Source organism: Oncorhynchus nerka, linkage group LG7 (genome assembly GCF_034236695.1).
Source record: "Oncorhynchus nerka isolate Pitt River linkage group LG7, Oner_Uvic_2.0, whole genome shotgun sequence".
Taxonomy (NCBI): domain Eukaryota; kingdom Metazoa; phylum Chordata; class Actinopteri; order Salmoniformes; family Salmonidae; genus Oncorhynchus; species Oncorhynchus nerka.
In genome coordinates this window covers 31793492-31820781 of record NC_088402.1, presented here as the reverse complement: position 1 = coordinate 31820781, position 27290 = coordinate 31793492, and the positions used below count along the sequence as shown (strand labels likewise).

At 45.7% G+C, this 27290-nt stretch overlaps 1 pseudogene; it reads left to right on the top strand.

The window, feature by feature from the left end:
- Nucleotides 1-27290, top strand: part of LOC115131465 (AT-rich interactive domain-containing protein 1A-like) — a 52768-nt pseudogene that overhangs the window by 7993 nt on the left and 17485 nt on the right.

Sequence of the window (27290 nt, the reverse complement as noted above, 5' to 3'; positions counted from 1 at the left end):
AGGTGTCATCCATGCCAGGCCACTGTGGTCATCGTGGCTGATAGTCAGGCTGGTATAAACACCGAGGACATCTTCTGACCTTGGCCATATGGCTGGGACGTCATGGTATTGTCTTACCTCTTTTGCTGATGCATAAAACAGGCCCACTCTACGGGTTAAAATAAAGTATAGCCTAATGTGCCACATTGATTTTAACCACTAACCCTAATCATGACATTATCCCTAAAACTAAGCCAAAATAATTCCTTATTAGCTGCTTATATGTTTTCACTTTTGGGTTGGTGACAATGGCGTGGCCAATGAAATTCGAGCAGAGGTGGGACGTTGGTTGACCAATCAAAAAGCAGAATTATTCTAAACTTAGGTTGTACTCTATGGCGTGAGCCTGTTTCATTTCTTCCTCAGTCCAACCACCAGCACCCCCAGCTTCACTTCAGGTCAGGAATGGTGATCTGGCTAGAAGATGGGTCTGACAGTAACAGGTTAATGTTCTGCAGTGGAGGGTCTTGTTCAATATCTTCTATCATTGACCTAATACCATGCTTCCTATAGAAGAAGGAAAAAGTCAGAACAAATACCATTAAAAAAATAAATAATTAGATTTATTTAACTTTTTAACTAGGCAAGTCAGTTAAGAACAAATTCTTATTTTCAATGACTGTTCAGGGGCAGAACGACAGATTTTTACCTTGTCAGCTTGGGGGTTAGATTTTGCAACCTTTCGGTTACTAGTCCAACGCTCTAACCACTAGGCTACCTGCCGCCCCATTTCCTCTGTCAAATGGGAGAATTATTTGTTGTCGCTGAATAGATAGAAGAAAGTCAGACAATTTGATCTGTAATATTGTGTTTAGTGTGTGACGGCGACCGCTTTGTTCTTCTCTCAACCTAAGCCAGAAAGTACTTTGCAGACCATATTTGGTTAATACTACATTTGAAGAAGGGTAGCCTATCTAGTCTAATAGCAGAGTTCAACATCCAGGTGGTTTGTCCTGTGGCCCTCTGGGCCGGTGCCAAGTGAAAGCAACCGGCCCGAATGAAGAAAATGACTAGGCCCCTCTGGATCAGCTCACAGGGAAGAGAATGGTGATCATAAGAGCCTCCCATCTTTTATGTAGGTTTAAGGCTCAGAACTTAAGGCCTGGTAACCTTGTTTCTTCCCGTTCGCTTCCAACGGGGTTGAAATGAAGCGTTTTTAATCTGTGGGGTGTGTGACCTGTTGTAGTTTTGTTTTGTTCTGTAGATCTTTTAGAATTCTTGCGAACAGCTGGAGGAATATCTGTGTGTGTGTACTGCTGTATTAGCTGTGTGGTGCCTCAGACTCTCTGTCCACGTGTGTGTGCTCAGACCATAGGAGAGTAAGCAGGAGAGGTTTTTCTTGTTTTATTCCAGAGTCATGTGGCAGTCAGCTTGAAGTTCTAACCACTGCTGTTGTGTGGCAGGCCAGAACATGGCATGGGTTTAACTTTCCTTTTGTTTACATTTAGCTCTTTGACTGATATGGATGGTTGCAGACCCGCTCAGTGAAATTACTATTTGGCCCACCAGACATAATATTTTCTTTTAAAAATCAACGGGTAATCGACTGTTAATAGACATTGTTTTTCTTAGCGGTTGCGTTAGTTTGTAAAGTGTTTCACCAACTCTTGCTTTAGGCCTGTGATAGTCAGGGGAACAGGGATGGGGACTGACATACTGGTATAGAAAGTGTTCTTATGTTTGTTCTTGCTCCTCTCTTCATACACTTTTGTGAAAGCAAAGAGTATTATTTTTCCTTAGCATGTGTGAACACTCATTGGATTAGGCCTGTTCAGTAGGTTTGCAAGTTATTTCTTAGGCTCGAAGTAGCTGTTCTAAGTACCTTAACGTCCGTGTTTGATTGATATACTCAAAGCCAACCATGAAGTCATGGGGTGTAAGTGACAGTGACGGCCGTCTAAGGGGGCCCCTGAGTGCGGGGGCCCCTGAGTGAGTGTGTCGGTGTGTGCAGGGCTTTACAACAGAACAATAGTCTGTGGAGATCCTAGGCCATGTGGAGGATTAAATTAGCAGGACTTGTTTATTCCCTGCCCCAAGCCCATCTGTTTGAGTCACACACACACACACACACACACACACACACACACACACACACACCACACAGCACCAGTATCATCAGTCCCTCCACCACCCTCAAAGGCCAAGAGTGTTCTGGCTTTCCTCTATGCAGATTAGCCATGTGCTAATTGCATTTATTTATTTTTAGGGGGAAAGAGGAAAGAAAGGAGGGAGGAGTTTCCTTAAAGCGATTGATTAGATGACTGGGCAGAGAGCAAGGGAGGGACAGTGTGTGAGAGTGTGGAGTAGAGAGGGAGGGACAGAGGGGGACAGTGTGGTGGAGAGGGGGACAGTGTGGTGGAGAGGGGGACAGTGTGGTGGAGAGGGGGACAGAGTGTGGGGAGTGCTGTATATAGCCATATGAAATTTGAAATGTCTTTATTCTTTTGGAACTTCTGTGAGTGCATTGTTTACTGTACATTTTTGTCTACTTCTTGCTTTGGCAATATTAACATATGTTTCCCATGCCAATAAAGGCCTTGAATTGAAATTGAAATTCAGAGGGACCGTGCGGGGGAGAGAGAGGGAGAGAACCGTGTGGGGTAGAGCGAGAGAGAGCGGACCTTCTGGGGTAGAGGGAGGGAGGGAGAGAACCGTGTGGGGTAGAGCGAGAGAGAGCGGACCTTCTGGGGTAGAGAGAGGGAGGGAGAGAACCGTGTGGGGTAGAGAGAGGGAGGGAGAGAACCGTGTGGGGTAGAGCGAGAGAGAGCGGACCTTCTGGGGTAGAGGGAGGGAGAGAACCGTGTGGGGTAGAGAGAGGGAGGGAGAGAACCGTGTGGGTTAGAGAGAGGGAGGGAGAGAACCGTGTGGGGTAGAGCGAGAGAGAGCGGACCTTCTGGGGTAGAGGGAGGGAGAGAACCGTGTGGGGTAGAGAGAGGGAGGGAGAGAACCGTGTGGGTTAGAGAGAGAGGGAGGGAGAGAACCGTGTGGGGTAGAGCGAGAGAGAGCGGACCTTCTGGGGTGGGAGGGAGGGGGAGAGAACCGTGTGGGTTAGAGGGGGAGGGAGAGAAGGGAGGGAGAGAGCGGACTGGGGTCGTGGTGGGGTAGAGAGAGGGGGGTAGAGAACCGTGTGGGGTAGAGAGAGGGAGGGAGAGAACCGTGTGGGGTAGAGAGAGAGGGAGGGAGAGAAGAGAGAGAGGGAGGGAGAGAACCGTGTGGGGTAGAGAGAGGGAGGGAGAGAACCGTGTGGGGTAGAGAGAGGGAGGGAGAGAACCGTGTGGGGTAGAGAGAGGGAGGGAGAGAGTCTCTAGACTGTCATAAACCTTTGAACGTCTCCAGCCACTATCTTTTTACTGTCGTTCTCACCAGTCAGTTCAGAAGTGAACACACTTGCACATGATCTCAGAATGCAGGCTACACAACAGCAACAAACATGCCTCTGCAAACTCATCTGACCTCACAATACCATGTCACGATACTTAGGTGCCGACACCATGTATACATTTTCCAACATATTGCTTACCATATGTCTGCTGTAGAGAGACTAGGGAGCATGATAAAACAACGTTTGATCAGTCAGGGAATGCTGAAAACATGTTGGCTCACTTAAAAAAAAAGATGGAGAAAAAGCTATAGGATGAAAAATAAGCTGTTTTGGTGCAGGTAGCGCCAACTAGCACTAGCTAATGCTAGGCCTACCTACAGTAGCACCATTAATTTTTTATGTGCAAATTAATAGTTTGAGACAAATATGAAAATTGTAGGATTCGTTAATGGCTATTGTCAAATTAACCATGACGAAAAAGGTAGAGGACATCAATTGATTTATGACACGTTGAAATACCAACCTTCGTGTGTCTGTAATTCTATTCAAAGCAACACAGTTTCATTCAGTCACTAGACTGTTGCGCAGTTGTACAGTACTCCATAGGTGAGTTAAGGAGCAGAATGCCATAACAATCCTTGACCTCCATCCAGGAGAATGAAAAGACAAGTATCTCTCTCGCACACGCCGCAAGGGGATCCCCTAGGGCTTCGGACTCAGACTGGGCAGTATGTATGTGTGTGTCAGACATTTGAACAACTTCAACAATATAAGGAAATGCTTGCAAGTAAACCGATCAATGAAAGAATGGTATAGATGATGGTCAGTCACCTGACTGTGGTTGGATGACACCCCTGTGAGGCTGGTAAACTAATGACAGTGATTTTGTTTTTACCTAATTTGAACGAATAAAACGTCAAACCTGAAAGTGGTTGCAGACAGTATTTACCTTTTCTAGCCAGAGGACAGCTAGAGGGTCGTGTGGCTGGCTGCCTCTGCACATCCAGTCAGACTCCGAGAAAGACTGGGTTAAAAGTGCGGTCACAGGAGAATAGCTCCCTGTGGTGGGGTCCTGTAATGACCCTAGGGAGTATAGTAACACACATACTCTGTCTGTGAACCTGGGGTAGCTCTGGAGAGAGAGGCCTGCCCTGTGGGTGACTGGGCTGGCTGGAGGTAAAATGTGGAGTGGATGAATGTGTTATCTCCTTATGCTGACCCCACCCCCCATGGGACCAGTTCCCTAGCCTCTCCCACATACCGCCAGTGTCATTCATACGGTGCCAAAACGGCGTTATTAAAGCAGGAAAAGAAGAGAGGAGAGGAGCCAGTCTCTGGCCCAGGTTCAAACGTTATACAGCTGGGACCTGTTATGTTTCAGGCTCACTGCCCTCTCCCTCCTCTCTGGTCTGGGCTATAAATACATTATGGTTGTCTTCCTATAACCAGGGACTGAGGTTTGATTTGGCAGGGGAAAACATGATGGATGAATAACCGTGGGAAGCAGTGAGAAGGCCTTGTGTCTGTGTTGCCCACCTGTCTTGGTGTCCAAGAGGCTCAAGGTGTTGCTGCCTGGTACTTCAAAGCATCCTCTCTCTCTACTAGCATCCCCTCTCTGATTGTATGCTGGCGGTCACCGCCAGTGGCATTTACATGAAAAGAGACTGGCTTTAGATGTATAAGAAAACAACAGGCATTGAAGTCAAATCAAGTGTTATGTCACTAGCGTAGACAACAGGTGTAGACTAAGAGTGCAATGCTTTCATACGGGTCCTTTTCCAACAATGCAGATAAGAGTGGAGCAATACCAACTAGCCGCCCTCAGCTCTCAGTAGTAGGGGAAACACTGCTGGTGGTATTCCACCAGTTGTCAAACTGACGCTTCAAACACACCGACCGCTCCATTGCATTTTGGTACACCAGAATTACATTCATTTCCAATGAAACGCTGCGTTTGCCTTGCAGCATTGCGTTGCAGAGGCGGTTGCAGTACGTTCGGGGTGTGGTGCATAACGTTGGATTTATAGAAGGTAGGCGTCAAACTGTATGCGAAGACGGCTTGACAGAAATGGTAGCAGAAGGTGAATGTTGAACTTTTGTTGCACACATATCCAGATGATGCTGCTTACTATTTTGCACTATGGCGCTGTCGGTGTGTTCAACGCATTACTGAGGCGACTGTGTGTGTTTATGTGTGTGTGTGAGACGCTGCCCCAGCCATGTGGCTCCCCCCGCCACTCCACCCCAGGTGCAGCCAAGGTCAGGCTCCTCTCCCATGATGTCTCTCTTCCCTCCAGCTGAGAGGTGGGCAGGCCTCCAGCCACCACAAACAGACGGACACTTCCATTTCCTCCAGATGATTTTCCTAGGAACTTTAACACTCCCCAACGTCGGAACGTAACTTTATCCTCCCGCTGGCATTCTGATCTCCTGGGCAGTCAAATGCTCCTGGCGGAGGGATGGAGGGAGGATAGACTGGGCTCATTCATTCATGGCCAAGTTTTTTTTTTGTGGGAAACTAATCCTGTTTTGTTAGCATTCTTTAGCTATACCCTCATAGGTTTCACTTTTCCCACCGGTGGCATGGCCTTGTTATGGGACCCCGGAGTGAGATCTCGTGCAGTTTGTTTTTTATTTTATTTAAAAAAATTCTAACTTAGCTTGTGTACAATTCATCACAATGTCACATTTTAATGAGTTCAGTTATTTCAAATTATTTTATTCAGGGATAAGGTTATCACAATGTTTGTTGGAAATAAACATATGAATGTCTTAAGTTTGGTTTCTTACTAGCCCTCTCCCCCTCTCTCCAGCCCCCCAGCCCTATGGACCAGGCAGGGAAGATGAGAGGCCAGGGGTATGGTGGAGTCAACCCCTACTCTCAGCAGCAAGGCCAGGGGCAGGGCCCTCCTCCTCCAGGGGCTCAACAGGGTGCCTCCTACCCAGGCCAGGGCTACGGACCCCCAGGGTCTCAGAGATACCCCATGGGCATGCAGGGACGCACCCCCGGCGGCATGGGTGGCATGCAATACGGACAACAGGTTGGTAACGTTTTTCTGTTGATCCTGCTCTTTCGCTCGCTCTCTCTCACGCTTTCGCTCGCTCTCTTTCTAGATCATCATACCCTCTGTCATCACACTTCCATGCAGTCACGGCTAAAATGGGTCTGTTAGTTTGATAGACAGTCACAGGCCTGTTGGGTGTTCTAAGCACCCTGTAGAGAAGACAAGTCCTGTCTCATTGTTACCTCTCACACAACCGCCACTTCAGGTGGGTTTGATGCAGGTCTTTTCTGCAACTCCTCGTGTTTTCTTTGAATCCTTGAGAGGGTAAGTGCCCTGCTAGACACCACACAGCTTTTGTTTTCATTTTCCCCTCACCGGACTTGCTAGGCAAGGTCAGCTGCTCTTTCGAGTTACCAGAGAACAATACAACACCAATGTGCTGTGTTGTAAGTAGAGGTCGACCGATTATGATTTTTCAACGCCGATAACGATTTATTGGAGGAACCAAAAAAAAACAATACCATTTAATCGGCCGATTTAAATTTAAAAAAAATTATTTGTAATAATGACAAATACAACAATACTGAATGAACACTTATTTTAACTCAATATAATACACCAATAAAATCAATTTAGCCTCAAATAAATAATGAAACATGTTCAATTTTGTTTAAATCATGCAAAAACAAAGTGTTGGAGAAGAAAGTAAAAGTGCTATATGTGCCATGTAAAAAAAGCTAACGTTTAAGTTCCCTGCTCAGAACATGAGAACATATGTAAGCTGGTGGTTGCTTTTAACATGAGACTTCAATATTCCAAGGTAAGAGGTTTTAGGTTGTAGTTAATATACTATTTATAGGACTATTTCTCTATACCATTTGTATTTCATAAACCTTTGACTATTGGATGTTCTTATAGGCACTTTAGTATTGCCAGTGTAACAGTATAGCTTCCGTCCCTCTCCTAGCCCCTACCTGGGCTCAAACCAGGAACACATCAACAACCGCCACCCTCGAAGTTACCCATCACTCCACAAAATCCACGGCCCTTGCTGAGCAAGGGGAACAACTACTCCAAACGCTATTAGCGTGCACCCCTCTAACTAGCTAGCCATTTCACATTGGTTACACCAGCCTAATCTCGGGAGTTGATAGGCTTGAAGTCATAAACAGCTCAATGCTTGAAGCATTGTGAAGAGCTGCTGGCAAAACGCACGAAAGTGCTGTTTGAATGAATGCTTACGAGCCTGCTGCTGCCAACCATCGCTCAGTCAGACTGCTCTACTAAATATCAAATCATAGACTTAATTATAACATATTAACACACAGAAATACAAGCCTTTGGTCATTAAGTTGGTTGAATCCGGAAACTATCATTTCGAAAACGAAACGTTTATTATTTCAGTGAAATACAGAACCGTTCCGTATTTTATCTAATGGGTGGCATCCCTAAGTCTAAATATTGCTGTTACATTGTACAACCTTCAATGTTATGTCATAATTACGTAACGTTCTGGCAAATTAGTTCGCAACGAGTCAGGCGGCCCAAACTGCTGCATATACCCTGACACTGTTGCAGAGAAGTGACACAATTTACCTAGTTAAAATAAATTCATGTTAGCAGGCAATATTACCTAAATATGCAGGTTTAAAAATATATACTTGTGTATTGATTTTAAGAAAGGCATTGATGTTTATGGTTAGGTACACGTTGGAGCAAAGATTGTCCTTTTTTGCAAATGTGCACCGCATCGATTATATGCAACACAGGACACACTAGATAAACTAGTAATATCATCAACCATGTGTAGTTAACTAGTGATTATGATTGATTGTTTTTTTACAAAATAAGTTTAATGCTAGCTAGCAACTTACCCTGGCTTCTTACTGCATTTACGTAACAGGCAGGCTCCTTGTGGAGTGCAATGAGAGGCAGTTGGTTAGAGCGTTGGACTAGTTAACTGTAAGGTTGCAAGATTGAATCCCCCCGAGCCGACAAGGTATAAATCTGTCGTTCTGCCCCTGAACAAGGCAGTTAACCCACCGTTCCTAGGCCATCTTTGAAAATAAAAATGTTCTTAACTGACTTGCTTAGTTAAATAAAGGCGTTAAAAAACATTTTTTAAATAAAAAAACGTCCAAATCGGTGTCCTAAAATACCGATTTCCGGTTGTTATGAAAACTAGAAATCGGCCCTAATTGATCGGCCATTCCGATTTAATCGGTCGACCTCTAGTTGTAAGTGTTTTTACGTACAGGAAAGCCTCGCAAGACTACCATGTGACTTTGTAAAGGGGCAGCTATTAGAGTTTTTATTTAATCTTATTTAATATAGCCTAATGTATAAAAATACATGTTATATGTTAACTGCCGAATTTGATTGTTTTTCTTAAATCAATTTATTGTATTTTGTTAATTACAGTTGAAGTCGGAAGTTTACACACACTTATGTTGGAGTCATTAAAACCTCTTTTTCAACCACTCCACAAATGTCTTGTTAAACTATAGTTTTGGCCAGTCGGTTAGGAAATCTACTTTGTGCATGACACAATACATTTTTCCAACAATTGTTTACAGACAGATTATTTCACTTAATTCACTGTATCACAATTCCACTAAGTTGACTGTGCCTTTTAAACAGTTTGGAAAATTACAGAAAATTATGTCATGGCTTTAGAAGTTTCTGATAGGCTAGTTAACATCATTTGAGTCAATTGGACATGTACCTGTGGATGTATTTCAAGGCATACCTTCAAACTCAGTGGCTCTTTGCTTGACATCATGGGAAAATCAAAAGAAATCAGCCAAGACCTCAGAAAAACATTGTAGACCTCAAGTCTGGTTCATCCTTGGGAGCAATTTCCAAACGCCTGAAGGTACCACGTTCATCTGTACAAACAATAGTACGCAAGTATAAACACCATGGGACCACGCAGCCATCATACCACTCAGGAAGGAGACGCGTTCTGTCTTTTAAAGATGAACGTACTTTGGTGCGAAAAGAGCAAATCAATCCCAGAACAACCGCAAAGGACCCTGTGAAGATGCTGGAGGAAACCGTTACAAAAGTATCTATATCCACAGTAAAACGAGTCCTATATCGACATAACCTGAAAGACCGCTCAGCAAGGAAGAAGCCACTGCTCCAAAACTGCCATAAAAAGCCAGACTCTCGGTTTGCAACTGCACATGGGGATAAACATTGTACTTTTTGGAGAAATGTCCTCTGGTCTGATGAAACAAAAATAGAACTGTTTGGCCATAATGACAATTATGTTTGGAGAAAAAAGGGGGAGGCTTGCAAGCCGAAGAACACCATCCCAACCGTGAAGCTCAGGGGTGGCAGCATCATGTTGTGAGGGTGCTTAGCTGCAGGAGGGACTGGTGCACTTCATAAAATAGATGACATCATGAGGAAGAAAATTATGTGTATATATTGAAGCAACATCTCAAGACAGGAAGTCAGGAAGTTAAAGCTTGGTCGCGAATGGATCTTCCAAAATGGACAATGACCCCAAGCATACTTCACAAAGCCCTGACCTCAATCCTATAGGAAATGTGTGGGCAGAACTGAAAAAGCGTGTGCTAGCATGGAGGCCTACAAACCTGACTTAGTTACACCAGCTCTGTCAGGAGGAATGGGCCAAAATTCACCCAACTTATTGTGGGAAGCTTGTGAAAAGGCTACCTGAAACGTTTGACCCAAGTTAAAGAATTTAAAGGCAATGCTACCAAATACTAATTGAGTGTATGTAAACTGCTGACCCACTGGGAATGTGATGAAAGAAATTATAGCTGAAATAAATCATTCTCTCTACTATTATTCTGACATTTTACATTCTTAAAATGAAGTGGTGATCCTAACTGACCTAAGATGGAATTTTTACTAGGATTAAATGTCAGAATTGAACTGAGTTGAAATGTATTCAGCTAAGGTGAGTGTAAACTTCCTACTTCAGCTGTATGTGTATACAGCGACCCCTGATATAGATTGTAAAGACTCTAAATCTGTGATTACATTGCTGTTTGTCCTCTCTAGATGGCCGGCTATGGGCAGCAGGGTCCAGGGGGCTACGGTCAGCAGAGCCAGGGCTACTACGGCCAGCATGGCCCCCCACCACACGCTGGTCAGCAGCAGTCCCCCTACCCCCAGCAGGTCCACACCTCCCAGGGTCAGCCCTCAGCCCAACACAGCCAGCCTGGGGCCCCCGGCCCCTATCCCCAGGGCCAAGGCCCTCCGCAGGTGGGTCCACCTCAGATCCAGCCGCCCTACAACCAGGGACCGCAGCAGCAGGGCCAGGCCGTGCCTCAGGGTCAGGGCCCCCAGCCCAGCTACCCTCAGCAGCAAGGACCCCAAGGGCAAGGGCAGCAGCCTCCACAGCAGCAGCTCCTCGCAGCAGCAAGGACCCCCCCAGCAGCAAGAAAGGGTGGCCCCTCCACAGGCCCAGCCACCCCCGGGCCATCAACAACCCCCAGGCCACCAGCCCTCTCCAGGCCACCAGCCACCCCCTAGCCATGGTGGGCAGCAGCCACCCACAGGCCATCAGCCCTCCCCAGGCCCCCAGGGCCACCACCCCTCTCCAGGTCACGGTGGACCCCCCCAGCAGCAGGGTCAGTCTCAGCAGGGCCAGCCCTCACCCTACTCCCAGACCCCACCCCTGCAGCAGTCGCCCTTCCAGCGGTTTCCACCTCCACCGCAGGTAAATCACCACACCCCCGTTGAACTAAGACCTAGGCATAGCTTGGGGAGCTAGGCAGGGTTCCACGTCAGGACGATGTCTTTTGATATGGAAAAAGGAAGTGTAGGCTCCTCAGTCTACAGGCGGTCATCTGTTTTTCCTCACCCCTTTTCCTCCCTCTGTCTTCAGGAGCTCTCCCAGGACTCGTTCAGCTCCCAGTCCAGTGCTCCCCCCTCCAACCAGCCCATGACTTCCACAAAGAGTGGAGCAGAGGACAGCATGCAGGGACGGCCTTCTAGCTTACCGGTGAGCCCTCCCAAGACATTAACGGTCTGTCACTCAACACACACGTACACACATTCTATCATTCTACCACTACAACAAACACTACCTCCCTGACTGTCAACTCAGCAGACCTCTTTCCCAGCACCTTATTTTAGCATATCCACCTCCTCCGGCCCAGCCCCCTCTGTTGGACTGGCTGCTGGCTGAGTTGACCTTGACTGTTCACATGGTAATAAGCTGGAACACAAACACACACACACGTCACGGTCTTCATAGACTCTCTCCTGGGTTGACAGTTATTCTGACGTGAGCGTTCCCTTCACACTGCAGGGAGGAGTGGTGAATCAGGTCTCTGAGAGGAGAGGTAAGGCGAAAGGGCAGGTTGGTGGAGCTGTGGGACGAACAGAGGAGTTGAGTTGAGTAAAAGGCCACATTTACTGAAGCACAATTAACCTGTCTCGAGAAGCAGGTGAAAACATGTTCATGAGGTAAATAAAAAGTGATTTATATTTGATATTTTTCACTTTGAAATTGACCTTTTATTTCACCCCTAATTAATTAGCAAATGCTAATTCAAAGATACCGGATTATGAAAGGAAAGGGTTTTGAACTTTCACTACTTCTCTCTCTGTGTGAAAAAGCGTAACACTCCAGTTGAAGTCAGTATCTGTGGTTGTTTATAGGTTGAGGCAGAGAACACATATGACCTCATTCAAGGCGGCAGGGATAGAAGGTGAAAAATTAGATCGTTAATGAGATATAATGAAAGTGAGGGGGAGCGATTGAGCAACACGCGCTAAGGATGTGTTTCCCTCTCTTATTTATCCTATTTATTTATCTCGGGACTCAGCCATTGGCCAAGGAGGTTGTGTTTCCTGGGGATTCCCCCCATCGGCTGTGTGTGATTGGCTATGAGAGCCATTCATCTGGCAGAGGTCTGGACAAGCAGATTCCACATTGCCTGCCGCCCCCTCCTCCCCCTACCTTCCCCGTGGAGTGCACATGACAGAGTGTGCAGATTAGTCCCGCCAACTTTAGCCATGCTGCCTTTCAGCCTGACACACACACACACACACACACACACACACACACACACGGCTGGCTAACACCTCAGCCAGAACAGTGGAGATACAACACTGATCGCCTCAGCTATATCATAAAGCCAGTGTTGCCTTAGCCAATGCCAAATGATAGCCCAACCAGAACAGAGCACATTGCATAATTATAAACCACCAATGTCAGGTAGGTAGCTTTAGGACAGCTTAGGTCTACTGCCTTTTTAAAATGAAACTTTTGAAAAACTTCATTGTTCACACAATGTGGAAATTTCCATTTGGTTTCACCATAACATTTATGGTGAATTGATTAAACTTTAGCAAGGCAACACCTCCTCAGCTATTGTACAAGCAGACTGGTCTGCTTGATCCAGGTGCTGACAACCAGTGTTTCTGTCTGCTGCATATACCTGTGGGAATTCACAAGACTAACTGACAGACGGTAGTCAAGCCCTGGTAGCACAACAACAACCAGCATGAGAAAATGTAAAAACAGCCAGGCAGCGAGGTTGAAACCAGATGGACGAGTTGAGCTGGTTCCTCGTTTGTTTTCAGCCAGGTTGCTAACGGAACTGCAAACACTCACTCTCTCTCGCTCGCTCTGTGTTCAACATACTGTGTTGTTACACATACCGCACTCTTCTTTTAATAAGGTTTTTATTTGACACAGTGTTATCAGACCTTCAACCAAAACCTAATATTAGATTAAGGGAACATTTGTGAACAAATAACACTGTTGATACTTATTTCATTAACAAAGTTGTGCACCACCCAATGCCCCAGTGTGAAAAGTAATTTCCTCCTTATACCCAATAACTGGTTGTGTTACCTTTTAGCTGGCAATGACTGCAACCAAATGCTTCCTGTAGTTGTTGATCAGTCTCACATCGCTGTGGAGGAATTTTGGTCCGCTTTTCCATGCAGAACTGCTTTAACACGGCGACATGTGGCTTTTCCATGCAGAACTGCTTTAACACGGCGACATGTGGCTTTTCCATGCAGAACTGCTTTAACACGGCGACATGTGGCTTTTCCATGCAGAACTGCTTTAACACGGCGACATGTGGCTTTTCCATGCAGAACTGCTTTAACACGGCGACATGTGGCTTTTCCATGCAGAACTGCTTTAACACGGCGACATGTGGCTTTTCAAGCAGGAAATGCTTGTTGCAGGTCCTGCCGCAACAGGTCTGGATTTTGACTAGGCCATTCCAAAACTTTTGTTTGCATTTCAGCCATTCTTATGTAGACTTCTTTGTGTGTTTTGTATCATTGTCTTCACTTCAGCTAAGACTGATGGCCTGACATTCTCTGATGCAGAGCAGAATTCATGGTTCTTTCAGTGATGGCAAGTCGTCCAGGCCCACAGGCAGCAAAGCATCCCCAAAACCATCACACTACCACCACCATGCCTGACTGTTGGTATGAGTTCATTTCTGTGGAATGCAATTTTTGGTTTTCACCAGACATAACGGGAACCATGTCGTCCAATAGTTCCACTTTTGACTTCCAGGAGTCTTGACGATCATCCAGGTGCTCCCAGGTGCTTTTTGGCAAACTTCAGGTGACTTTTTGGACTACTTGGGTCCTGTCATGCATCAAGACCATGATCCAAAACACAAGCAAGTCTACATGCAAATGTCATAAAAGCAACTAAATTTTAGTTTTATAATGGCCTAGCCAAAGTCCTGACGTAAACCCAAGATGACCACGAGGTGAGGTCGTCTGGGGACTCTTTCCAGGCCGCGAGGGAGAGGATTTAACCCTGCTTAGGTGGCTCTGACCCTGGGTCGTCTAGGCATCGGCTTGGCCTCGGGTTGGCTCCAGGCAGAGACATACAGGGGTCAGGGGGTCACTACTGTAGGAGCATAAATTGAAGTCCTCTGGGTTATATGGATATTGTAATATCATTTACAAGGCCCATAGTTGACACATAAAACCCCAGACCTACACACAACACTATGTGTGTCTGTCACTGTGTGTGTCTGTCACTGTGTGTGTCTGTCACTGTGTGTGTGTCTGTCACTGTGTGTGTGTCTGTCACTGTGTGTGTGTCTGTCACTGTGTGTGTCTGTCACTGTGTGTGTGTCTGTCACTGTGTGTGTGTCTGTCACTGTGTGTGTGTCTGTCACTGTGTGTGTGTCTGTCACTGTGTGTGTCTGTCACTGTGTGTGTCTGTCACTGTGTGTGTGTGTGTGTCTGTCACTGTGTGTGTCTGTGTGTGTGTGTGTGTGTGTCTGTCACTGTGTGTGTGTGTGTGTCTGTCACTGTGTGTGTGTCTGTCACTGTGTGTGTGTGTGTGTGTCTGTCACTGTGTGTGTGTGTGTGTCTGTCACTGTGTGTGTGTGTGTGTGTCTGTCACTGTGTGTGTGTGTCTGTCACTGTGTGTGTGTGTGTCTGTCACTGTGTGTGTGTGTGTGTGTGTGTCTGTCACTGTGTGTGTGTGTGTCTGTGTCTGTCACTGTGTGTGTGTGTGTCTGTGTCTGTCACTGTGTGTGTGTGTCTGTGTCTGTCACTGTGTGTGTGTGTGTCTGTCACTGTGTGTGTGTGTCACTGTGTGTGTGTGTGTGTGTCTGTCACTGTGTGTGTGTGTGTGTCTGTCACTGTGTGTGTGTGTGTCTGTCACTGTGTGTCTGTCACTGTGTGTCTGTGTGTCTGTCACTGTGTGTCTGTCACTGTGTGTGTGTGTGTCTGTCACTGTGTGTCTGTTACTGTGTGTGTGTGCCTGTCACTGTGTAGAGGGGGAGGGTAGCGGTCTCAGTGTTGTCAATGTCAGGCAGTTCTTTCACTTTCCCTGGAAGTGACACTTCCTCTCCATGTCAGCCCTCTGTGGGAATGGGAAAGTCCCCCCTCTCTCTTTTTTAATCTTCTCCTTGCCCTCTGAGTTTCTTTTGTACCCCTCTCCCAACGTGGGGCTAATCCCACTGACACTCCCACTGGTCTTGGTCTTTTGCCCCCGCTGCTAAGGATCCTAAGGACTCGGTGTGTGGGCACTGACTGACTGAAAGAGCTCTGGACTAGAGAGAGGAGGAGTGAGAGAGGGGAAGGTCACATGTTGGTCACACACTCGCTCTCTGTTGTTTTTACGCCCTCTCTTTTCATCCCTCCCTTCCGCTTTTCCCCTTTTCTCATTAACCAGCGTTTCATCTGAAGTAGTTGATTCAGAACTTATACGATTCAGGGTCTGTGTTGTCCAGCGTGTTTTTGTGCAAGAGGAAAGCCCAATTGGGCCCCACCCTTAGATTCCTTCACACAGGAACTTGTGGCTTGCATCACTGTTAGCGGACCAACCCCATCTCCCAAACAGCCCCCATGACCTATAGTGTATGTTCCAAGTTCTCTCTACTCCTCTGCAGCAGTACAGCTTGTTTGTGCGACACAGCTCTGGCGCATTTTGCCTAGCTAGGCCGGACCACTTTTTCTCTCTCACCCTACTCAGCCCCAACCTTTCTTTTGGCTTTTGTTGGTTTGGCCAATTTTAAAAATATGAATAGTAGGCAATGTAACCAATCACAACCCTCCTTTTACATCATTGCAAGTCCTGCATATCGATTATACACATTCACTCTGTTGGTAATGCAGACAAATCCGATCATAACTCTAAAGGTAGTAGAGAGCCTACTATGGAACTTCAATTAGCCCGTAGATTATATTATGTCCATCAAGATGTTGAAATATTTACCCATTCAGAATGTCCATATTTTCAATAAATTATTATTATTATTTAATAAAAATTGAAATCAAAATACTACTCTTATTACAGAACAAATGATTATTTTACAATGACGGCCAAACCCTCCCCTAACCCGGACGATGCTGGGCCAATTGTGCGCCACCCTATGGGACTCCGATCACGGCCGTTTGTGATACAGCCCAGGATCGAACCAGGGTCTGTAGTGACACCTGCGCCACTCAGGAGTCCATATAAAGCTTCATATGACACGTTTGCTTTGTAGCACGTACTCCATAAAACATGGAGTCTTAAAGGAGGCCCGGTAATGCCAAAATGTCATAAATATGCTAATGTTGATTGTTTCTATATGATGCTTTTAGATACAAATGTCAACAATCCTTCCTCCAAAGGACCATTTTATAGATTAAATGTTGTGATCATGGTCTTTTTTGTCCTGGTTTTGTAAGGAATCACCCTCTGTCTCTGTGTGTATAAATCAGCTTCGGCTCAGCCTTATTTTGCGAACCTCTCTCTCTGCTCTGCCTATCGTTGCAGTATTCAGTGTCCTGGGCGTATTTCCTGTTGCTATTCTGGGGCCAGAGCTTCCTGTGCCCACGTGTCTTATTCAGATTCCTGGGTTGACTGCCTCTCTCGGTTTCTCTACTCTTTTTCTCTCACCCCTCTCTCTGCTCCCTCTCATTCTCTCTCTCTCGTACGTACATGATTTTTAATTAATGTACTTGAGAAAATTCAATCTGCTGATAATGTATTGTTTGAATTTGCCTCAGTGAATTGTTTTGGAGCTGGCTAACCCAGCCTGCTTTTTGCTCTTGTGCGCACATACGCGCATACTCTCTCACACACTCTCTCACACACTCTCTCACACACTCTCTCACACAAGCACGCCCCTCCCCCCTCCATTTCTGCTAGGCTGAGCTAGTTTTTCAGCACAAAGGCAGTGGCTGACTGCAGCACTGTCTATCCTCTCTGCTCCCTCTTTCTCTGTGGTGGTTGCTTGGAATGGGGGATTTTAGATGCACCAAAACAGCTCATTAAATTTTAAGTAATGCTCTTTTAGATTAAACCACCTTTTGTTGTTCTGCTCTGAGAAACGGTGGTTGGGTCAGTTAGTGAAGGGCTTTGGCAGCGCCCTCTAGTCTACTTTGGGTTGTTGCTGGGTGTCTGTCGTCGGTGGGAGGGGCGTTGCTCTGGAGAACAAGGCAGAGAAGCAAGCAGTCTGAATCAAATAAAATCACATTTTATTTGTCACATGCACCGAATACAACTGGTGTAGACTTTACTGGGAAATGCTTGCTTATGAGCTCTTCCCAACGATGCAGTTTTAAAAATAAAATGGTAACACATGGAATAAAATAAAAATACACAAGAATGAAGCTATATACAGGGAATACCATATTAGTGTTTAGAGGTAGATGGGTACATGAAAGCAGAGTAAAGTGACTAGGCATCAGGATAGATAACAAGAGTAAAATCAAGAACAGAGTAGCAGCAGCATATGATGAGTCTAAAAGTGTGTGTGTATGTATTTGCATATGTAGTGAATGTGTGTGGGAGTAGGTAGGTATGTATGTGTACCAGTTAAACAAATCCAAATATATATTTTAGATTCTTCAAAGTAGCCACCCTTTGCCTTGACTGCTTTGCACAGTCTTTGCATTCTCTCAACCAGCTTCATGAGGAATGCTTTTCCAACAGTCTTGAAGGAGTTCCCACATATGCTGACCACTTGTTGGCTGCTTTTCCAACTCATCCCAAACCATCTCAATTTGGTTGAGGTAGGGTGATTGTGTAGGCCAGGTCATCTGACGCAGCACTCCATCACTCTCCTTCTTGGTCAAATAGCCCTTACACAGCCTGGAGGTGTGTTGGGTCATTGTCCTGTTGAAAAACAATTGATAGTCCCACTAAGCGCAAACCAGATGGGATGGTGTATCGCTGGAGAATGCTTTGGTAGCCATGCTGGTTAAGTGTGCCTTGAATTCTAGATAAAAACCAGCAAAGCACCATCATACCTCCTCCTCCATGCTTCATGGTGGGAACCACACATGCAGAGATCATCCGTTCACCTACTCTACGTCTCACAAAGACACGGCGCTGGAACCAAAAATCTCAAATTTGGACTCATCAGACCAAAGGACAGATTTCCACCAGTCTAATGTCCGTTGCTCATGTTTCTTGGCCCAAGCAAGTCTCTTCTTATTGGTGTCCTTTAGTAGTGGTTTCTTTGCAGTAATTCGACCATGAAGGCCTGATTCACACAGTTTCTGAACAGGTGATGGTGAGACATGTCTGTTACTTGAACACTCTGAAGCATTTATTTGGGCTCCAATCTGTGCAGTTAACATTAATTAACTTATTATCTGCAGCAGAGGTATCTCTGGGTCTTCCATTCCTTTGGCCTTCCTCATAAAATCCAGGTTCATCATAATGCTTGATGGTTTTTGCGACTGCACTTGAAGAAACTTTCATAGTTCTTAATTTTCCGAATTGACTGCCCTTCATGTCTTAAACTAATGATGGACTGTCATTTCTCTTTGCATATTTGAGCTGTTCTTGCCATAATATGGACTTGGTCTTTTACCAAATAAGGTTATCTTCTGTATACCACCCCTACCTTGTCGCAACGCAACTTAATAGCTCAAAAGCATTAAGCAGGAAAGAAATTCCACATATTAACTTAAGGCACACCTGTTATTGAAATGCATTCCAGGTGACTGCCTCATGAAGCTGGTTGAAAGAATGCCAAGAGTGTGCAAAGCTGTCATCAAGGCAAATGGTGGCTACTTTGAAGTATCTCAAAAATAAAATATATTTTTATTTGTTTAACACTTTTTTTTTTTTTGGTTATGGTGTTATTTCATAGTTTTGATGTCTTCACTACAATGTAGAAAATAGTAAAAACAAAGACAAACTCTTGAGTGAGTAGGTGTGTCCAAACTTTTGACTGGTAGTGTGTATAAATGTATGTGTGTGTATAACACACACTACCGTTAAACATTTGGGGTCACTTAGAAATGTCCTTGTTTTTGAAAGAAAATTTTTAAAAAATTGTCCATTTAAAATAAAATCAATTTGATCACAAATATGGTTAATGTTGTAAATGACTATTGTAGCTTGAAACGGCAGATTAATTTTTTAAAAGTAAATAAATGAATATCTACATAGGCCTACAGAGGCCCACTATCAGCAACCATCACTCCTGTGTTCCAATGGCACGTTGTTAGCTAATCCAAGTTTATCATTTCAAAAGGCTAATTGATCATTAGGAAACGCTTTTGCAATTATGTTAGCACAGTTGAAATGTGTTGTGCTGATTTAACCTCTCTGGGATATGTGGGACAGTAGCGTCCCACCTCGCCAACAGCCAGTGAAATTGTAGGGCGCCAAATTCAAAACAGAAATCCCATAATTAAAATTCCTCAAACACAGAAGTATTTTACACCATTTTAAAGATAAACTTGTTGTAAATCCAGCCACAGTGTCCGATTTCTTAAGGCTTTACGACGAAAGCACACCAAACGATAATGTTAGGTCAGTATCTAGTCACTGAAAAACACCGCCATTTATCCAGCCAAAGAGAGGAGTCACAAAAAGCAGAAATAGAGATAAAAGTAATCAGGAATCCCAGTTCCACAATAAATGTTTGATTTGTTCAATAAAGTCCATCTTTTATGTCCAAATACCTCCTTTTTGTTTGCGCGTTTAGTGCACAATCCAAACTCACGAGGCGCAGGCAAGTTCAGACGAAATGTCATATTACAGTTCGTAGAAACATGTCAAACGATGTATAGAATAAATCTTTAGGATGTTTTAAAAATAAATCTTCAATGACGTTCCAACTGAAGAATTCCTTTGTCTGTAGAAATGTGATGGAACGCAGGTCGCTCTCACGTGAGCACGCGTGATCAGCTCATGCCACTCTGGCAGAGCCCTGACTCAATCAGCTCTTATTCCCCCCCTCCTTCACAGTAGAAGCATCAAACAAGGTTCTAAAGACTGTTGACATCTAGTGGAAGCCTTAGGAAGTGCAATGTGACCCCATAGACGCTGTATATTTGATAGGCAATGACTTGAAACACTACAAACCTTAGATTTCCTACTTCCTGGTTGGATTTTTTCTCAGGTTTTTGCCTGCCGTACGAGTTCTGTTATACTCACAGACATCATTCAAACAGTTTTAGAAACTTTAGTGTTTTCTATCCAAATCTACGAATCATATGCATATTAGCAACTGGGCCTGAGTAGCAGGCAGTTTACTCTGGGCACCTTATTCATCCAAGCTACTCAATACTGCCCCCCAGTCCCAAAGAAGTTAAAGAAGCAATAAAACTGTCCTTCTTTAGACTAGTTGCGTATCTGGAGCATCAGCATTTGTGGGTTTGATTACAGGCTCAAAATGGCCAGAAACAAAGAACTTACTTCTGAAACTCATCAGTCTATTCTTGTTCTGAGAAATGAAGGCTATTCCATGTGAGAATTTGCCAAGAAACTGAAAATCTTGTACAACGCTGTGTACTACTCCCTTCACAGAACAGCACCAACTGTCTCTAACTAGAACAGAATGAGTGGGAGGCCCTGGTGCACAACTGAGCAAGAGGACAAGTACATTTGTGTCTAGTTTGAGAAACGGACGCCTCCCAAGTCCTCAACTGGCAGTTTCATTAAATAGTACCCGCAAAACACCAGTCTCAACTTCAACAGTGAAGAGGTGACTCCGGGATGCTGGCCTGCAAAAAAAAGAAAAAGAATGGAATTACCTTAAGTATTCAGACCCTTTGCTATAAAACTTGAAATTGAGCTCAGGTGCATCCTATTTCCATTGATCATCCTTGATGTTTCTACAACTTGATTGGAGTCCACCTGTGGTAAAGTCAATTGATTGGAGGTGACCAATAACCCGATGGTCACTCTGACAGAGCTCCTGAGTTCCTCTGTGGAGATGGTTGTCCTTCTGGAAGGTCCCCCCATCTCTGCAGCACTCCACCAATCAGGCCTTTATGGTAGAGTGGCCAGACGGAAGCCACTCCTCAGTAAAAGGCACATGACAGACCGCTTGGAGTTTGCCAAAAGAAACCTTAAGACTCTGACTATGAGAAACAAGATTCTCTGGTCTGATGAATCCAAGATTGAACTCTTTGGCCTGATTACCAAGCGTCATGCATGGAGGAAACCATGCACCATTCCTATGGTGAAGCATGGGGATGGCAGCATCATGCCTTGGGGATGTTTTTCAGTGGCAGGGACTGGGAGACTAGTCAGGATTGAGGGAAAAATGAAAGGAGCAAAGTACAGAGATCCTTGATGAACACCTGTTCCAGAGCGCTCAGGACCTCAGACTGGGGCGAAGGCATCGTGCCATGTCCTTGAGTGGGCTAGCCAGAGCCCAGACATCTTTGGAGAGACCTGAAAAAAGCTGTGCAGCGACGCTCCCCATCCAACCTGACCAAGCTTGAGAGGATCTGTCGAGAAGAATGGGAGAAACTCCCCCAAATACAGGTGTGCCAAGCTTGTAGCGTCATACCTTTAGGCTGTAATCGCTAATGTAAGTGCTGGGTAAGAGGTCTGAATACTTATGTAAATGTAATATTTCAGTTCTTTTTTTAATTTGACAAATTTGCTAACATTTCTTAACCCGTTTTTGCTTTGGTATTGTGTAGATTGTTAATGGGAAAAAATGATTTACAAGCTGTCTCGGAGCCTGTTGGTCCGAGAGCTGATGCTCCGGTGCCGTTTACCATATGGTAGCAGAGTGACCAGTCTGGGTGGCTAGAGTCTTTGGTAAATTTTCGGGCCTTCCTCTGACACCGCCTGATATAGAGTTTCTGGATGGCAGGGAGCCCTGCCCCAGTGATGTACTGGGCAGTCCGCACCACCCTCTGTAGTGCTTTGCTCTCAAGGGTGGTGCAATTGCCATACCAAGCAGTGATGCAGCCAGTCAAGATGCTCAGCCCCTGGTATCAGACAGGCTGTTGTTCCTCCCTCCCAGCCCCCAGATCCGCCCCTGGTATCAGACAGACTGTTGTTCCTCCCTCCCAGCCCCCAAATCCGCCCCTGGTTTCAGACAGGCTGTTGTTCCTCCCTCCCAGCCCCCAGATCCGCCCCTGGTATCAGACAGGCTGTTGTTCCTCCCTCCCAGCCCCCAGATCAGCCCCTGGTATCAGACAGGCTGTTGTTCCTCCCTCCCAGCCCCTAGATCAGCCCCTGGTATCAGACAGGCTGTTGTTCCTCCCTCCCAGCCCCAGATCAGATCAGACAGGCTGTGGTTCCTCCCTCCCAGCCCCCAGATCAGCCCCTGGTATCAGACAGGCTGTGGTTCCTCCCTCCCAGCCCCAGATCAGCCCCTGGATCAGACAGGCTGTTGTTCCTCCCTCCCAGCCCCCAGATCAGCCCCTGGTATCAGACAGGCTGTGGTTCCTCCCTCCCAGCCCCCAGATCAGCCCCTGGTATCAGACAGGCTGTGGTTCCTCCCTCCCAGCCCCCAGATCAGCCCCTGGTATCAGACAGGCTGTTGTTCCTCCCTCCCAGCCCCCAGATCAACCCCTGGTATCAGACAGGCTGTCATTCCTCCCTCTCAGCCCCTGGTATCAGACAGGCTGTGGTTCCTCGCCCCCAGCCCCCCGATCAGCCCCTGGTATCAGACAGGCTGTGGTTCCTCCCCCCCAGCCCCCAGATCAGCCCCTGGTATCAGGCAGGCTAGGCAGACCCTGGTCCCTCCCTCCCAGCCCCTCCTATCCCAGCACCCATCACCCAGGACAGGGCAGCTGCCTGCCTCACTGGGGCATCTGTGCAGAGCTTTGGGATTCTCCTCTACCATTGTGATATGTACAAAAGCCCCCCCCACAAACACCCTAGCCCCATTATTCACAGCAGTTAGACCCCCCGCTCTGTATTGCACACAGGCTGCTGCAGTGTGTGTTACTACCAGTAGATAACCTCAATGTTCAGGTGTTCAATGTTTACAAACCCATCTAGTCAGGTAGGCAATTTTTTTCATGACTAAACATTTGACCCATCCGTGCTCTTAAGCATAATCATCTAGATTTCTGAAAAGAACACCTGAGCAATATTGATTTAGTTTATTATGCTGTTAAATAAACTGGATAGCAGTCTGTTACCTTTTTATACATGTCCCCTTCCCACGTTGCCTCCTCTACCTTTTCCATTAATTACAATCCCCATATGGTGTTCTGTATTAAGTAGCAGGCTAATGTTGCTCTCGGGGGAGATGGGACTGGGAAGGGACTAGGTCTGTAGAGGGAACATACCTTTTAGATTAGGAGGGGTTCCGAGTGGCGTGTGCTAGGGGAGAGAACAGCATCTAGGTTTGGGGTATACTGCCTTGCATTTGGCTCTGCTGCCCTACCTGCCGTCAGGGCAGAGACTAGCGGGTGGAATGATTTTAATTTAAATGTAATCAATTATCCCCCACGCTCTTACATTGCTTGGATATTAGGATATTCTACGATGGTTTCAGTCTAAGACCGCAGTAATGTGTTGTAGTCGATTCTATAGCGCTGTGTGTATGGTTGGCTTTATGTTGTATAAGGTACCATTGGTGGTAGTGAGCTTCTCATTCTGCAGCCTTGTGTTTCTGAAACTGTAATGGCTGCTGTGCTCTATGAGGCTGGGGCCTGCCTCTTCTCCTCTCTCTTCTCTTCTACTCCTCTCTCCCTCTGTTTCTCCACTGTGGGATGGGAGTGCCCCCTTATGGTTGAGCTCTGCCTAGCCAACCCAGAGCTGGGGAGCTGGGGCTGTGGTTCTCCATCTCTACACCCACACTGAGTAACCCAGAACACTCTAACCTACCCTGGCCCTGCATGTAGGGAACATTCCTAACCCTCTCCTCTGACCATGGATGGTCATCTCCCCTCCCCCACTTCTCCTGTTCAACTCTCCTGTTCAACTGTATTCAACTGTGTATGTTCAGATGTTACGAGGGTCTATGGTGGAGCCACATACTCACAGAATGCAAAATGGTCCCCAACAACTACTGAACGAAAGGCAAATATGAAAATAGGTATTTGTTGTCATATTAAACCTATAAAATGGCTGCAGTGCAGTCGTCATTTGAATACCATGCATCTGAGTCCAGGTAGTGGATATGCACTGAAGCAGTGGGGAGAAAACACTGGAAGTGAAATCAGGTGAGATGTTGTTTTGATAGTGAAATGGGGTCTTTGGAAAAATAATTGAATCTCTTCTGAGAAGATCAGAGACGCACAGTACCATAGCAAGCAGGCATTACCCATAGTAACCGGAGGTAAGTTACGATTTAGTGTTCAGTTAGTAGAGCAGTACTATAAATGATGAAAACATAATGCAAAGCTGGGAGGAAGAGGATGGCTTTGGCTTATTTGAGCTTCTTGTAACAATGACACCACTTCTTGTAGTAGCTGACTGCAGCGTGACCCCTATAGGCTCACAGGGAGGCCAGAGGGGAGGGGCGGTGTCTGCACTAATGTGTTAATGTGTCAACACACGTGGAGTATGGTTACCATGGCAGCCTCAGAGATGCAGCAAGCTTTTTTTCCTTCTTCTTTCTCCCCCCCCTCACCCCTCACCCATCTCCTCACCCATCCCCCCACCCATCCCCCTCCCCTCCCCTCACCCATCCCCCTCCCCTCACCCACCCCCTCACCTCTCTGGAGAGGCTGACAGAGCATATGTGCAGACGTACGTGTTCCTATGCCCTATCTACTGTCTCTGTGTTTTTATCCCCAAAGCCTGTTTGTCTGTGTGTTTCTGTGTGTACTGAGGTCTGAGAACAGAACCTGGCAGGCAGTGAGTGGGTGAGCAAGCAAGCCAGAGGGAAATAGAGAGAGGGGGGTGTTATTGAGAGTGGGTGACTGTGAGCTGAAGTCTTCCAGGACCACCAGCCCACTAGTCCCCAGATCATGTTACACTGCTGTCCCTGACCCGGTCACAGCCTAGCCTCCAGATAGCAGCTAGGTTACTGACTGACTGGTGATGTCACAGCACACTCACACTAACCACTGTCCTTCCCCTACTTTCTGCTTCTCATGGGCTGTGTCGAAAATACACTACTTTTGAACTGGGCCCCATAGCGCTCTGGTCAAAAGTAGTGCACTAAATAAGGAATAACGTGCCATTTTGGACTGTAGTGTAGACTAATGTTCTGGAGTTTAGCCTGATTGATTCACTGAAGTAATTTGCAAATGGAATACATTAGACTGTAGAGTGGATGGAACAGGAGACGAGCTGTATGGCTATGCTAGTGGCTGCTTTAGAAACAACATGGATACTTACTATAAGACTGGGTCAAATGATCTTCTAAGACTGGACCTTAGGAATTCATTATTTTATATATTTTTATTTTACATTTTTATCTCTAGAATTTTAGATTTTGTTTTACAAGTGCTTTTCTATTTTAGTCGGGGTGTTTTCTTGTTTTAAAAGATGGAATCGAGCTCTATGGAAGTTCCCATGTTAGCTGGAAACACAAAATGGCTGCCACCGAGCAGAGGGGGAGATGGTGCTATAGAGGAGCTGCAGCACTGGCTTCCACTCTCTCTCTCTCACCCACGTTGCGCTAGCTTAGCCTTAGTACGTAACATATGTGGATTGTTGTCAGGGCTCTGATAGGGGTCTGTTTTCTATTTCTGGGTCATTTCTATTCAATAGTCTTTTCCCCCAGCCCTTCTGTACTGCACCATCCTCTCTCTACTCTCCCTCATTCTCCATCCCTCTCTCTATCTTTCTCTGTGATGAGTAGCCATCTGGTGAATGGCAGCAGTAGGTAGTGCTGCCACCCCCCTGTTAAGCTCTCTCTCTCTCTCTCTCTGTGTGTCCAGGCAGCCAGCAGATCTGTGCAGTCAGCACAACTGAACAGGACAGAGCAGAGCCTGGCTCTCGCTCTCTCTCGCTCTCGCTGCTGCTGCTAATATCGAGTTAGGGGGGAAAAAATCAATGACTGGCTGCGGAGTGGGAGTAGTATAGCTAGGCAGAGGTTCTGTGTGTGTGTGTACACAGCACTGGCTGTATCCAGGGATCACAGCTGACAGTTTTGGTTGGGGGAGATTATTGGGGAATTTTAAAGAGGTTGTTTGCGCGTCGTGCACAATAACTGGTTATTCAGTTCTCTCGCTAAGCTCCACACTGGTAGGACCATACCTTGTGTCACATTCAGTGTCTCCCTTCCCATTTTCCCAGGTACTTTTCTTGGTGTAGCCTAATTTTCTCTGGTAAAATGCAAGACGTTAGGAAATGTAGCATTCTTTCTATGTTAAAAATTTAGACATATGAAGGCCGTGCATTATTTTAGTGAGCAAGACCTTGCTGTTTCATTGTAAGATCATTTAGTTGTGTGGCTGCTAGCCAAATAGTGTTGCACTTCTGTTGTCATTTGATGGAAATGAAGCTATTTTGTGCCGAATGTGTTGCACTAATGTATTTTCTGTGAAGGAAAACTATAGTTGCACATCCCTGATCATCCTGAAGAAGATAAACACTGTTGACTTTCAATATAAAACCCAGGTGAAATGGTTTAAAATGCTGATTTCTAAACTCTAACCCGACCACTGTTTCCTGGTCTTACTGAGTTTCTCTATAGTCCTGATGCCTGTCTATTTAGAGTGAGCTCCAAAAGTATTGGGACTGTGACACATTTTTTGTTGTTTTGGCTCTGTACTCCAGAACTTTGGATTTGAAATTATACAATGACTATGTGGTTAACGTGCAGACTGTCAGCTTTACATTTGAGGTATTTTCATCTATATCTGGTAAACCGTTTAGAAATTACAGCCCTTTTTGTACATAGCCCCCCATTTTAGAGGACTAAAAAATTGGGACAATTTAATTTGTGTATTAAAGTACTAATAAGTTTAGTATTTAGTCCCATATTCATTGCATGCAATGACTACATCAAGCTTGTGACTCTACAAATGTGTTGGATACATTTGCTGTTTGTTTTGGTTTTGGTGACATTTACTCCTGAGGTGCTGACCTGTTGCACCCTCGACATCCACTGTGATTATTATTATTTGACCCTGCTGGTCCTCTGAGCATTTGAACATCTTGGCCATGTTCTGTTATAATCTCCACCCGGCACAGCCAGAAGAGGACTGGCCACCCCACATAGCCTGGTTCCTCTCTATGTTTCTTCCTAGGTTTTGGTTTTCTAGGGAGTTTTTCCTAGCCACCGTGCTTCTACACCTGCATTGCTTGCTGTTTGGGGTTTTAGGCTGGGTTTCTG